Raw genomic sequence first — 5509 nt, forward strand, 5'->3', positions numbered from 1 at the left:
TATCACAGAAACAAAGAACCGAGTATCACATTTTCACTCATAAGCAGAACTTGAACAACCATCGTAATACTATAAGAAAGGGATTGGCAGTAGTAGAAAACTGCCAGGGAAGAGCAGGGGTGGGATTGACAGTAGTGGAAACTGTCAGGGGAGGGGGAGCACACCCCATCAACAAGGGTACCTGCATAATGAACATTTGTATACCTAACCCTAAATTGTACTCCACATATTTAAAATAAAAATTTTTTTAACTTTAAACAAAGTTTTACTACACAAAGGTTGTCACATAATTGATATTTCTCTACTTTGTACAGTTATTCATACTCTCCATGAAAAGGCTGCTTCTGAACTTCTCATCTGGTGATGGCAAGCACTAAAATTCTGATTTGACAGAACAGTAGTAAAAATGCCTCAGTGATTTAAGTTGAAAGCAGTACATTGGTACATGGCTCTTGCACCCAGTATCAGGAATGTACAAATGTCTTTTTGTAAAAATACAAAATAAATTATCTGTAAGCATGGACAATGACAGCAATAAACCATTATATATTGTCAACTGAAACCAGTAGATGACGGCTATAGTGATCTTAATTAGTCAGCCTTTTCTTCAATAATTTCTTCAATTGACATCTCTGAAGTTATTGGGGAGGACACTGCCTTGAGTTTCCTGTCACAGTTCATTAATGATGGCAAAGCACTATTCTAGGAGTTAGAAAATGCCACCACCCATCCCACCTCCCATCCCACCCATTGCGGCCATTCCAGGGTCCTTCTCTTCTTCTGCCATAGTTAACAGAGAGGCCACGCCAACAGCATCCAATAAAGCTGTTCTTACAATCTTTGTTGGGTCAATGATTCCTTTTTCCACCATATTCACAAAATCTCCAATCATAGCATCATAACCAATTTCTGAGGAACTCCGCATAATTTTCTCAACTATCAAAGAGGCTTCAACACCTGCATTCTTGGCAATGGTCATTGCAGGAATTTGGGGTGTTCTTTTAATAATTTATATACCAATTTTTTGATCTTTGTTAGTTGGAGCTAATGAGTCCAAGGCTGGAATGCACTGAAGCAGGGCACAGCCCCCGTCCAGAACAATGCCTTCTTCCACAGCTGCTCATGTACCATTAAGGGTATCTGTAACCCTGTATTTCTACTCATTCATTTCAACATCACTTGTCCCACCAACCTTCAGCACAGCTACTCCATCTGAGAGCTTTGCCAGATGTTCATTCAGCTTTTCCTTCTAATATTCACTAGTTGTGACATCCAACTGCTCAATGATTTCTTGAATACATTTTTCAATTTGAGCCTTGTCACCTTTTCCTTTCAAGAGCATAGCATCATCTTTGGTTACAATGACCTCTCCAAATTTTCCTAAGTCATGAGGCTGAACATCTTCAAGATTTAGGGTCAGCCCCTCTTCACCAAACACTGCACCACCAGTAGCAATAGCCATATCTTTAAGTTGGTTCTTTCTGTTATCACCAAAATCTGGAGCTTTGACTGCTACAACTTGAAGACCAACTTTTAGCCTATTCAAAATGAGTGTACTGAGAGCCTCTCTATCAGCATCTTCAGCAATTATGACCAAGGGCTTACGGTAAGCACTGGCAGTTTCAAGAGCAGGTACAATTTGAAATTGTACTAGAAATTTTCTTTTCACTCAATAGAGCATAAGCATCCTGGAATTCATATTTCTGACCTTTTGATGTATTAATAAAGTATGGAGAAATATAACCTTGATCAAACTTCATGCCTACAATAATTTCTAATTCATCATTTAGTGTTTTTCCATCCTTTACTGTGATGACACCCTTTCTTCCGACCTTTTTCATAGCATTAGAAATGATGTTGCCAATTTCTTTATCTCCATTTGCGGAAATTGTAGCAACCTGAGCAATTTCTTCCGGGGTTGTCACAGGTTTGAACTGCTTCTTAAATTCTGCAATGACAGCATCAACAGCTAACATTACACTTCTCCTGATTTCTACTGGATTAGCGCCTTTACTGATCTTCTCAAAGCCTTCCTTGGCAATAGAGCATGCCAGCACAGTAGCAGTGGTGGTGCCATCCCCCGCCTCTTCATTTGTGTTATTACCAACATCCTGAACAAGTTTAGCTCCAATGTTTTTATATTTATCCTTCAAGTCAATTGACTTTGCAACAGTCACACCATCTTTTGTTACTTTGGGACTTCCCCAACTCTGTTCAATAATCACTGTTCTTCCCTTTGGCCCCACTATAACTGCTACAGCGACGGCTAAAAGGTCTTGCAGCATTAAGGCTCGGGCTTCTGCATCGAATTTTACATCTTTGGCATAGGCTTCAGTGAGATGGGGAGCCAGGGCTCAGGACATTGGTCTCATCTGGCAAAGGACTGGGTAATTGGAGCATTTCTGCGGACATGGATGGGGGGCCAGTGAGGTAGGTAGAGTGAATGAATGCGGTAAGTGCGGAGAGTCTAAAATTTTTTTACAAAAACATTATGCCAAGTGAAAGAAGCCAGACACAAAGTCCACTTGTTGTATGATTCCATTCATATGAAATATAAATCCATAGAAACAAAAAGCAAATTACTGGTTGCTAGGAGCTGAGGGTAGAGGAAGATAGTGAATGACTGCTTGATGGGCTTGGGGTTTCCTTTTGCAATGATAAAAATGTTCCAGACCTAGATAGTAGTGACAGTTGCATGAGCTTGTAAAAGTACTAAATGCCACTGAAATAGTTCAAATGGTATATTTTATGTCATATAAATTCGAATTTGACCATATTTTTAAAAGTAATATAATCGAAATTCCTCTATTAGTTGTATTTATTTTTGCTTAACATTTTAAAAATCTGTAATCAGGGAGGGAGGGAGGGAGAGAAAGGGAGAGGGGAGAGGAACAAAGGGAGTCTCTGAGACCGCTGAAAGACCTAGCATAGCTGTGGCGGGCATGAGCAACCGAGAGAACTGGTGAGGCTGGGAAAGAGCAGGTGCCTTAGAGAAAGCAGAAAGCAGAGTCAAGATTCAAGAAACAACCATGAGCCTTGCTGATTCTGTATTCTGTCTCTAGCAAGGAAGACAAGAAGATAAAGAGAGAAAAAAGGAGAAGAATGAAGTAGAAAATGGGGAGAGAAATAAAGGAGGCAAAAGAGGAGGAGGAGGAAAGAGAAGAAGTAGGAGAGAAAAAAGGGAAAGAAAATCGGAGAAGTATATAACTTCTGCCAATCCGGCCAAGATAAATGGAAAAATAAGAGGAGGAAGAGAGTCAGGCTAGAAGGACAAGACAATTAAAAGAATAAAATAAATGAATATTTACTGAACACTTATTATGTGCCAGACCCTGGACTAGATGCTGAAAAGTAAAACAATGAAAGTGGAGAAAAGAAGAGGAGGAAAAAGAAGAAAATAAAATGGCAATGGAAGGTTTGGAAGGTAGGACAGAGAAAAGGGGGAAATGAAGAAAGGATAGCAAAACAGAAAAATAACATTTTCTGGGCATATACTATTAAAGACCGTGCAAAGCGTTTTAAATGCAGTATCATTCTCTCTACAGTAGTATCAGGTAGGAATAGTTCTCCCTATGGAAAAAATGACAAAATGGATGCTCCAAAAGGCCCAAAGTCACACAGTAGACGACAGAGCCCAGTCCTGAGCTCAGGTCCTCTAACTCCGAAGCTTATTTTCTGTTTACCATACCACAGTAACTTCCCTTGTGCCTCCTGAGCTTCCAATTGCAAGGCGTCTGCCAGCAAGACACACCTTCAAAAGCAGCACAGGTGGCAGCATGTTCTGTATCTCCCACACTTTTGTTGATTAACTTCTTCACATCACTTCCTCCTCACTGATCCATCTAAAACCCCAAATCTCCCTCCTTCCTCAGTTTCATAAAAATTTACATGTACTGTGTCCTATCCCTTCAATGCTTGCTCCCTGTTATTAAAGTATGTAAAAGTAACTCATATTCTTTGTCAGAGTATGACAAAGTCAATAGTTCCACCTAGGCATATTCATTCGCTTGTTTACTCAATCAAGCAATATTTACTGAGCACTTACTATGTGCCAGACCCTGGACCAGGTACTGAAGGTAGAACAGTGAACAAGACAGATGTGACAAGTTCTCCACAAACATGGAGCTTACATCTAGTTGGAAAGACAGACAATTGAACAAGCAATTGAAATAGAACATCAGTTCTGGCAGAGGAACTCCCAGGTGCTATGGAAGTAGAATCTTTTTTTTTTTTTTTTTTTTAATTGGAGTCTCACTCTGTCACCCAGACTGGAGTGCAGTGGCCACTCCCGGCCACCACAGCCTCGACCTGCTGGGCTCCGGCAATCCTTCTGCCTCAGCCTTCCAAGTAGCTGGAACTACAGGCACGTGCTACCACGCCCAGCTAATTTTTTGATTTATTGTAGAGATGAGGTCTCGCTGCCCAGGCGGGTCTCAAACCCGCGGGCTCGGGCAATCCACTCACCTCAGCCTCCCAAAGGCGCGGGATTACAGGCTGAGCCACCGAGCTCGGCGGAAGTAGAATTTTTTTGATTCAGACCTATGCCAAAGGAGCAACTCTAAGGGCAGAGGTAATTTTAGGTGGTGACAAGGGCCTCCTCATGGTCTCTGAACTCTTGCTTTCTGTTGAGCTCTAACTCAGTCTGAGAGGCTAAAAGGGAGTGCAGGTGCCATTCATTATGGAGGACTCTTAGGATCTGGTCTGCGTTATGGGATGTTTCATGAAGTTCTTTAAAGATGAGTATTGGCCGGGCTCGGTGGCTCAGCCTGTAATCCCAGCGCTTTGAGAGTCCGAGGTGAGTGGATTCCCTGAGCCCGCGGGTTCGAGACCCGCCGGGGCAACTTGGCGAGACCTCATCTCTACAATAAATCAAAAATTAGTCAGGTATGGTAGCACACACCTGTAGTTCCAGCTACTTGGAAGGCTGAGGCAGAAGGATCACCGGAGCCCAGCAGGTCGAGGCTGCAGTGGCCAGGAACGGCCACTACAGTCTAGTCTGGGTGACAGAGTGAGACTCCACCTCAAAAAAAAAAAAAAGAAGACGAGTATTGCAGGAAAGAAGTTCAGGCCCAGGCAGGTTTCACTGGTCAAGTAATCCTTCTCACCCAGAACATCACAAGTCCCCATCCCAGACATCGTTATGCCAACCTGTTATACCCTCTCTATGAAACAGAGACTGAAGATGGCAGCTGCTATAAAACACTAACCACTCCATAGCTTCCCACCAGCCCCATGGAATACCGCCAGCATCTCCAATATAAGAATTAGGTTCTCTGTTCCAATTAATTTGCCCAAAGAAAGAATAAATCCCAAATGACTATCTCACTCTCAAAAGATGTAGCTACCTCATCTCCACTAAGTCCTCACTCAACTGGCACTTTCTCAACTCCAACCACCATTTTTTTTTGTTTGTTTGTTTTGTTTTTGAGTTGGAGTCTCACTCTGTCGCCCAGACGGAGTGCAGTGGCCACTCCCAGCCACCGCAGCCTCGACCTGTTGGGCTCTGGCG

General features: G+C 42.4%; 1 pseudogene across 1 annotated transcript; it reads right to left on the reverse strand.

The window, feature by feature from the left end:
- Positions 1-242: 242 nt before the first annotated feature.
- On the reverse strand, positions 243-5136 carry LOC103266823 (annotated as a pseudogene). Its single transcript, XR_002482331.1, has 2 exons — positions 5106-5136; positions 243-2467 (listed from the first exon to the last, which is right to left on the reverse strand). The product of XR_002482331.1 is annotated as a 60 kDa heat shock protein, mitochondrial pseudogene (transcript).
- Positions 5137-5509: the final 373 nt, after the last annotated feature.

This window comes from Carlito syrichta, unplaced genomic scaffold, assembly GCF_000164805.1.
Source record: "Carlito syrichta isolate Samal-C Ts95f unplaced genomic scaffold, Tarsius_syrichta-2.0.1 Scaffold307339, whole genome shotgun sequence".
In the NCBI taxonomy this organism is placed as follows: Eukaryota; Metazoa; Chordata; class Mammalia; order Primates; family Tarsiidae; genus Carlito; species Carlito syrichta.